Source organism: Physeter macrocephalus, chromosome 8 (genome assembly GCF_002837175.3).
Source record: "Physeter macrocephalus isolate SW-GA chromosome 8, ASM283717v5, whole genome shotgun sequence".
Lineage (NCBI taxonomy): Eukaryota > Metazoa > Chordata > Mammalia > Artiodactyla > Physeteridae > Physeter > Physeter macrocephalus.
The window spans coordinates 72,651,614-72,661,728 of NC_041221.1; positions in this window are offsets into that span (position 1 = coordinate 72,651,614).

A 10,115-nucleotide genomic window follows, 5' to 3' on the forward strand; every position below is an offset into this window, starting at 1 on the left:
TATTTATTTTTGGCTGCATTGGGTCTTTGTTGCTGCATGCGGGCTTTCTCTATTTGCGGCGAGCGGGGGCTACTCTTCATTGTGGTGCGCGGGCTTCTCATTGCGGTGGCTTCTCTTGTTGCGGAGCATGGGCTCCAAGCATGCGGGCTTCAGTAGTTGTGGCATACAGGCTCAGTAGTTGTGGTTCGTTCTCTCTAGAGCGCAGACTCAGTAGTCGTGGCACACAGGCTTAATTGCTCCCCGGCATGTGGGATATTCCTGGACCAGGGCTCAAACCTGTGTCGCCTGCATTGGCAGGCGGATTCTTAACCACTGCACCACCAGGGAAGTCCCCCCCTCCTTTTCCTTTTTTTCCTAGTCATTTCTCCACATTTTTTTGCCCTTTGTTAAAATTATATATAAGTCCTCAAGTCTAATCACTTCTTTGGGTTTTTCACTTCTTTTCCATGAAGCTCCAAATGCCACATAAAAATATTAACATCAAAAAAATCTGTATGCTTTTCTCCTATTAATCTGTCTTTTGTCAGTGTAATTCACAGGCCCTAATAACAGAACCTTGGAGGGGAGAAGAAAAGTTTTTCTTCCCCTAGTTGGGTCATGTGGTAATTCTATGTTTAAGTTTTCCATGGTGGCTGCATCATTTTACACTCCCACCAACAGTGCTGCACAACAGTTCAGTTTCTCCACATCTTTGCCAATCTTTATTTTCTATTTTTTTTATTGTAGTCAAGCTAAATGGGTGTGAGGAGGTATCTCACAGTAGATTTGATTTGCATTTCCCTAATGATTAGTGATATTGAGCATCTTTTTATGTGCTTATTGACCATTTATGTATCTTCTTTGGGGAAATGTCCACTCAAGTCCTTTGCCTGTTTTTAATTCAGTTGTTTGGTATTTTTGTTGTTGAGTTTTAGGAATTCTTTATGTATTCTAGGTATCAATCTTTTATTAGATATATGATTTCCAAATATTTTCTCCCATTTATTGGGTTGCCTTTTCACTCTATTGATAGTGTCCTTTGATGCACACTGGTTTTCAATTTTTTAAAAATTAATTAATTAATTTTACTTTTGGCTGTGTTGAGTCTTCGTTGCTGCACGCGGGCTTTCTCTAGTTGCGGCGAGCTGGGGCTACTCTTTGTTGTGGTGCACAGGCTTCTCATTGTGGTGGCTTCTCTTATTGTGGAGCACAGGCTCTAGGCGTGTGGTCTTCAGTGGGCTCAGTAGTTGTGGTTCATGGGCTCTAGAGCGCAGGCTCAGTAGTTGTGGCACATGGGCTTAGCTGCTTCACGGCACGTGGGATCTTCCCGGACCAGGGCTCAAACCCGTGTCCCCTGCATTGGCAGGTGGATTTTCAACCAGTGCGCCACCAGGGAAGCCCAGGTTTTCAATTTTGATGAAGTCCAACTTATCTATTTTTTCTTTTGTTGCCTATGTCTTTGGTGTCATATCTAAGAAATCATTGCCAAATCCAACATGGTAAAAACTTTTCTCTATATTTCTTCTAACTGTTTTATTGTTTTAGCTCTTATTTGGGGTCTTTGATCTGTTTGAGTCAGTTTTATTATGTGGTGTAAGGTAAGGGTCTGCCTTCATTTTCTTGCATATTATGGATATCTAGTTTTCCCAGTGCCACTTTTTGAAGAGACTGTTCTTTCCTCATTGAATGGTCTTGGCACTTTTGTCTAAAATAGCAATATATTTTAAACAAAACAACAAATATGTTGTCAATATCATATCACAATGTGATAGCACAATATAGAATAAGAATATCATTAATATGTTTTTCCTCATAAACACATTGAGATAGATTTACTGCTGGATACATAATATAAAATCACTTGGTATTTACTTGATAACAGAAGAATATGAGCTTGCCCACAGTATCTTATATTATGAAACAATGCTTATACATTTAAAAATAACCCATCGTTTCATTACACTTAACCTGGATTCCATGTTATAAGCTATATAAGTAGCACAAATTCATGAGAAACACATAACCAATGAAGTACCAGTGCAAGGATATTTCTAGGGAATTATAAAAATATCTGATTTAGCAATAGGAGTATAAAAGACTTCTATTAGAATATCAACCCATTCCCACCTTAAAGTCTAGTTCCTTGAAAATTATGGTCCAAAAATCTTACTGATGCAAACAAGAATCACAAAAGCCATACAATGAACAAAGTAAAACACTAAATTGACAATAATAAAGCTAAACTAACAATAATTGACATTTAAAGGAAAGACTAAGCCAACCTAATACCTAAAGACCAACCTGAGTCAACATTGACAGTACACACTTAACAAAGCCTTCTAGCTGGAAAACAGAGGAATTCCAGCTGTCTGGGTGTTTGCACTGTGGGATCTTTGCAAAGTTGTTGACAACTCAACTTCTCAGTACAATGCTAAATCAATTCCTGTGTAAGCTTGAGTTAAGGGTCAATACTCTGGTTTATGAATAGCAAAGATGAATTACCTTTAATAACTTCTGTAGGTTATTAGTAGTCTTTAGAGTTATATAAAAATTTACCCTTTAGGGACTTCCCTGGTGGTCCAGTGGTTAAGACTCCATGTTTCCACTGCAGGGGGCGTGGGTTTGTTCCCTGGTCAGGGAAGATCCCACATGCCCCAGGGTGTGGCCAAAAAAAAAAATTTACCCCTTAAAATGAAAAAAAAGAACTCCTGCATTTTTTGTATGTAGGAACCAGGGAAAGGACTTTCAAGTTTTGGGTTAGTGGACGGCCCCTTAGGAGGTGCACTTGGAGAAAAAAAGCTAACCCTGAGAAGGGTGTGTGATATGGGGTGAGGTGAGGGAGTGGAGGACCAAAGAAGAGGGTTGTCTCCGGAGACCCTTGGAGAAAGATAAAAGTGGCCTAGATTTCACAGCAGAGCTCTCTTGAGCTAAGCTGGAAAGAATGTGAAGGCTAGGTGCAGTTGAGATTTATGAAGGGCTCTGTGTTAGTAAGTACTGTGCTCTTTAGAATTCAGAGAAGCCTGAAAAGCATTTTTGGCCCTTTAGGAATTTTCCACAGAGCTGAGGATGAGGGGATATGTTTATGTTTAAATAGCAATTCAAGTGATACTCTATTTTTACATTTATATGACCTTTATTCTTAAGCCCTTTTACATAGTTCATTTTAGGATTGACAGCCCCCAACAGCGTTAGGAATTCTGGAGAGAGGGAGTTCTGGAGAGACTACAGTAGGCTGGAGTGGCCAGAAAGTGTTTGGATAAAGAAGTAAGGTTGAAGTTGAGCCCTGAGCTGGGTTTTCCAAAATAGGATGTGTTAAGAGGCTCTGAGAAGGTGAGATTGACTGAATTGGAGGTGAGTCCCAAAGAATGCACAGACGCAGGTAGAAGAGGGTATGGCAAGTTCAACTTTAGGTTACTCAGAACTCAGAACCCTGGAGCGTTTGGGAGGTCAGGAAAGTGCCAGATTTTGGAAAGACCACACATTAGCAATCATCAATCTCAAACTCAGTCTCCTCCCATTCATTCTCCCCACAGTCCCAAGCAGTCTTTGTGATAACACAGTTTCATTTGTGTAACTTCCTTCAAAAGCTCCCTCTCCTTGCCTACACCATGAAATCGAAAATTCCAGCACATACAGCACACTCCATGGTCTGCTTTGCACATCATCCCAGTGGTGTAAAGAGTGGGATGGTGAGAGAGGCTGTCCACTTCAGGGAGGCAGGCTTTTGCATATGTTCTTACTTGTTTCTAGAATGCCCCTTTTACACCCTAGCTAAGTTTCTTTCAATATTCTAATGCATTCACCTCTTAGGTGCCAGGCATTCTGCTCAACCATGGAAATACAAAGATGTATACAACATCAAAATTATATGACTTACAGACCAAATGGTATTAAACATAAAGGTAATTAAACATTTCATATTAAGTAGACTCTGTCACCTAATGCATGAATCATCTTGAAGTTTTGTCTGAAAATAAATTTTAAAATTTCAGAAGCTTACATGGATTTTTAATGATTGTAATGAATATTCCAACCCATAAGTAAGTTTGTACCTCCTATTGTTCAGGTAGGGCAGTTTAGAAGTCAACAGATTGTTGCTCCCTTACCTGACATAGTCAGGACCAGAAATTTGAATGTCAACTGCAAAAAGTAGATTAAAACTGAGGATCAGAGAGTGACACATAGATACCTTAAACAGTTCCATTTAATTTGAACTATACAATGTGCATTCATTTGCTATTAGTTTGATGTAGGATCAAGACTTTTCCTTTGCATATGGACTTTTTCTTCCTTTTCTCATTTTCAACTTTCTCATCATTTTCATAAACTATCTATGATTTTTAGTTTCGGTTTCCTTAAAGTTGAGTGAGAAATTAAAGGTACTTGGGAAGCAATCTGAGTACAGAAGCCTTCTGAGTTTTTGTATTTTTTCCTTCCAGTCTTTTACAGTTGTCTCTACCATGTCTAACTTGACAACAAATGTTTTAACAACATCTTTATTGAGTCTTTTAACAATTAACTTGTTTTTCATAGGAACATCTTTCTTTTGGGGGTCTGTCGTATTTCATCAGTTTATATAATATTTAATTAATTTGTGTGTGTGTGTGTATATATATATAAAATAACAAGTACAAGTGGCAATATCACATTTGGGTAAAACATAAAGGTTGCTACCACCAATTCCACTGTTGGGAGGAGAGTTAGGACAGTTCACTAGAAACTTGCCTTCCAACTGTGAGATTCCAGGTGCTGAGGGCATCACAAAGTACTTAAACTCAGCTGGTATGTTATAGAAATAGCTGGTATTTTTTTAAAATGGTCTCTATTCTTTATTAAGTAAGTAATTATATGGTTTATAAGATATGAGTTATTTGAGGACTGAGACTGTATCAGTCAGAACTTCTTTGGTTGCAAGTGACAGAAACTGAACTCAAGCCAGCTTATGCATAAAAGGGAATCTAGCAATTTAGAGAACTGAAAAGTCCAGGAGTTGACTTGGCCTCAGGGTTTCTCCTCAGCCCATCTCTCCTGTCTCCTCTGCTTCTCACAGCATATTAGTCTCATATTCTTTTTTTTTTTTTTTTTTTTTTGCGTTACGTGGGCCTCTCACTGTTGCGGCCTCTCCCGTTTGTGAGGCACAGGCTCTGGACGCGCAGGCTCAGCGGCCATGGCTAACAGGCCCAGCCGCTCCGCGGCATGTGGGATCTTCCCAGACCAGGGCACGAACCCGTGTCCCCTGCATCGGCAGGCGGACTCTCAACCACTGCGCCACCAGGGAAGCCCTAGTCTCATATTCTCATACTTGCACTTCCTCTGGGGACTGAGGAAGATGGCTCAGCTCCAGCATGCAGCATAGTTGTCTCTAGGGAACACATGAAGAGGTGCTCCTCCAGCAACCCTCTATCACATGTCTGAGAAGCCTCTGATAGGCCTTGATTTGGGTCGTGTGTCCATCGCTGAACCAGTCACCACATCTAACCAGCCAGCCTGGATCTCATCCCCACTTTTGTTGGGGGAGCATTGTGACTGACAACCCCATCAGACTTCATGAAGTCAGGGAAGGGACAAGTCCTCAAAGGAAAAGCTGTGTGCTCTTAATAGAATCTAGACATGCAAAAGCAACAGATGCCCACAGCATAGACCATGCCTTAATTATTTGGTACTCTCCTTAAGACCAAGCTCACAGAAGAAGCTTAGCTTTAAATATTGAACGAATAACTATTGATGGCACTTTACACTTTCAAAGCATTTTCACAGACATTATTTTATTGTCAACAGTAACAGCAGATTAAATAACTTGCTTAAAGTTACACAGCTGATTTCTGATAGAGCTGAGTTTATAACTGCGTCTCCCGGTTTCCAGTCCAGTTCCCTTAGGAAGTCTTCCTCTTTTCTTCTCTCTTGCTGCCAGGACTGATGTCAAAGTGGAAGGAAAGAAGAGAGAGACATTTTGGTCATATTTTTACTACTTCTCAGAAGGCTTGATAGGGTTTTGTCCCTAGAAGGCCATGATGGTGGTAGGTTACTGGTAGGTTGCCTCTTTCAGACTAATTATAGGTGTATGTAACAGATGGCTGTCATCACTATTTGGACTCTTAATTCATTGAGTTATGGAATCTGCCAGGCTAATTTTATTTTGTTTCTAAGGCTAATATTTGCCCGTATGTTTGACAATACTTTAATGTGCTAACACTCAGTCATGAAAATGGTACTTAAATGTAGTGTAGTGTACTACAAGTAATGTAGGATGTAGAGGCAAACAGTGTTTGAATCTCAGCTCTGTTACTTGTAACTTTGGGCAAACTGGGTAACCTCCATGAGCCTTAGTCTCCTACAAAATAGGATGATATTAACATCTGTCTACTATACCTACTCCACAGTGTTGTGGTGAAGAAGAAATAAGGTCATATTTGTAAAAGTACCTCAGTAGAGTGTCCTCAAGCGCTCCATGAAATTTATAAGCTATTGATTTTACATTATTATGTCTTATTTTAAGAACAAACATTAATAACAGGCATTCACTCCTATCTGTATAATCAACTGTGGTCACAGAAAAGATAGCCAGTTTTCTTCTCCTTCTAGGCACATGGAAAACTGGCTGGGTGAAGCCATATGTCTAGTTCTGGCAATACGTTGTTAACGGAAGTGACCTGATCACTTACGAGTCAGAGCATTCAACTGCCAGTGTGAGACCCTCCAGAACTTTCTTTTCCTTTACTTTGTCTGGTAATATGAGAAATGGTGGTTTCTCTGACACCTGGGTCCTGGAGTAAGAAAACTGTGAAACCAAACCCCTAGCCAAGTCTCTTTAGACATGCAGCATGAGCAAAAACAAACCTATGTTGTTCTAAAGACACCACAATTGTTTGATGTTTTTGTTATGTCAGCATAACCTAGCCCATCTCAGCTGAATCCTCAAGATTGGCTGGGACATTTTGGACATGGATGTTTTCGTTTATGTCACTGAAGCTTTGTGGCAATGTCTCTTTAGTAAAAGAGGCAGAAGAAATGAATCTTGCCAAGTAATGGTTTTATAACTTCTCGTGAATGAGTTCTTCCTTAAGCGAAAGTGAGGACCTTCATCCCTTCACTGGTGTAGAAGGCAATGGAGCTATGGTGTCAAAAGATCCTAGTTTGATTCCCAAATTCAGTATTGACCAGCTCTGTGACTTTAAGCAAATCACTTAACCAGCTGGGCTTAATTTCCTTATCTATAAAATGGGGGTGATGATCATTTCCACCTTGGAAGGGTTATTTATAAAGCGACTAGCCTTTTTCCTGGCCCTAAAGCACTATTATTCAATGGATATTTACTAAATGACTATACTTTCTATATCAGGATTATTTTAGCTCAATGCAGCAAAAAAACCCAAGTTTAAAGTAGCTTACATAATATGGCAATGTATTATCTCATGTAACTGGAAATCCAGAGTGGGCTCCAGTCTCTGGTTTTCCTTAGTTCCCTTGGCTCTGCCTCCTCTGGGCGTGGACTTGATCACTGGGCTGTTTCCCCTTGTGGTTGTAAGATGGCTGCCAACAGTGCTAGAGCAACGTGTCCAGCTACGCACAGTGCTGATTAGGGTTAGGTGTGAGTTCCCGAGCCAATCACTGGCAAGGGGTCTAGGTGTCTTTCTTGTTTTTTTTAACGGTTTTCACTTTTCATTTTTTAAAATATTTTTTTCCAGTTTTATTGAGAAATAATTGACATTCATCACTGAATAAGTCTGAGGCGTAGGGCATAATGGTTTGATTTATGTGTATTGTTAAATTGTTATCACAATGGGTTCAGCTGACATCCACCTTCTCATACAGAGAAAATAAAAAGAAAAGGGAGAAGAAAGGAAAACAATGTTCTCCTTGTGATGAGAGCTCTTAGAATTGACTCTCTTAACACCTTTCCCATATATCATACAGCAGTGCTTGCTATAGTCACATGTTGTTCATTTCATCCCTAGTACTTATTTATCTTATACCTGGAAGTTTGTACCTTTTGTCTGTCTTCTTCCAGTGCCCCCCTCCTCTTCCTCTCCACCGCTGGTAACCACAAGTCTGATCTCTTTTTCTATGAGGTGTTTTGTTTTTTTGTTTCTTTTCTTTAGATTCTACAAATAAGTGAGATCATACAGTATTTGTCTTTCTCTGTCTGACTTATTTCACTTAGCATAATACCTTCAAGGTCCATCCATATATTCTATTGCATGTACACCACATTTTCTTTATCCATTCATCCATCGATGGATGCTTACATTGTTTGTGTGTCTTGGCTATTGTAAATAGTGCTGCTATAAGCATGGAGGTGCAGGTATCTATTTAAGTTAGTGTTTTGTTTCTTTTGGCTATATTCCCAGAAGTGGAATTGTTAGATCATATGGTAGTTCTATTTTTAATTTTCTGAGGATCCTCCATACCCTCTTCTATAGTGGTTTTACCAGTTTACAAGCCCACCAACGGTGCAGCGTTTGTTATCTCTTGTCTTTTGTTGATGGCCATTCTAACAGGCATGAGGTGATAACCTTATTGCGGTTTTAATTTGCATTTTCCTAATGACTAGTAAGGTTGAGCACCTTCTCATGTACCTGTTGACCTTTCATATATCTTCTTTAGAGAAATGTCTATTCAAGTCATTTGCCCATTTTAAAAATTGGATTATTTGTTTTTTTGCTGTTGAGTTGTATGAGTTCTTCAGACTAGAATTATCTTTAGCCAATATGCCCCTCCCCTGGAGCTAGGATAGGGTCAGCCTCTCAGCCCCTCACTGCGTGGGGAGGGTGAATATAAGAATAAAACTGAGATTCGGTATGATAGGAAGAAAGTGGTAATGGCAACTGGGAGAGATTCAGTTGTGTTCCGAATTCATGCACCAAGGATTGGGGTGGGGAATGTGGATATAGGACCTCACAGTTTGATGTAGGGGGCAGGTATCTGAATAAGCACAGTCCTGTGATGATGGCTTGGATTTGGGGTCAGAAACACATGTGTTTTAAAATCCCAGCTTTATGCTCTTCTAGCTTTGTATTTGAAGACAGTTTTTTTTTTTATCATTTATGAAACTCAGTTTTCTTATCTATAAAATGTTCATAATCTTTAACATGTGATATTTTAGTGACACAGAGAAGTTACTCAACAAATTGTATGTTCTATTTCTTTTTTTAACAATGTACAAAGTGTATGGGAACACAGAAGGGAAGCAAGTTATCTGCCTGCTGCATCAGACCAGGTTCCTGAATCACAAGTTTGATAATGAATGCAGCTTTCAGATGATGATTATGGATATTTGAAATAATATCTACTTATTCCTGTTAAAAGGCTGTATTTTAACTACTTCCTTTAGATAAAAACAGCCAAATTGCTCTACTGGAAATTCTTAAAGCTCAAAGCAACTTTGATTCTTTCAAGTGCAACTATGATGACCTAATATCATGCATAACTCCTCTTGTATGGAAAGGAACAAATATTTGATATTCATCTTCATTGTTTGCGGTGGGTTGGTTTCCTGTTATTTTTTCCCCTCTGTCTAGAGGAAGGAGTAAAGGAAACTTCCTTGTTAACCTACTACTGTAAGGGACAAGTTTGAAAAAAATAAGCACAGAGGGCAAGAGTAGAGTTTCTCATCAAGATTATTACTGGCATAATTCAACCCCGGTATACTTAGGGATAGTTTATTAAGGAATTGACTATTGTTCATTTACTCAAAGTAACTGAAGTGCAAAGTACAAGAAGGAGGGGTCTCCAGGGCGCCCAGGCAAAGAGAGCTCACCCTCAGAGAGCACACAGTCTAAGAGAAGGGCCCACATACTTACATAACCCAAGTCAGACAGTGATTTAACACTGGACAGTCAAAAGATTGAGGTAAATTGTTTTTGGAATACGTGGAGAATTGGGAGAAGCCATTTCTTAGAGAAGAAGAGAAGTTAAAGAAGGTTTTGTTATTGTTTAATAGAAGAGGTGGTAGCTCAGTCTTGAAGCACTTGGCAATATTTTAGTACACGAACCTGCAGACACCAGGGTGGACAGGGAACATTCCAGGTAGAAAAATTAGTGTGAGGGCTTCCCTGGTGGCGCAGTGGTTGAGAGTCCGCCTGCCGATGCAGGGGACACGGGTTCGTGCCCCGGTCCGGGAAGATCCCACATGCCGC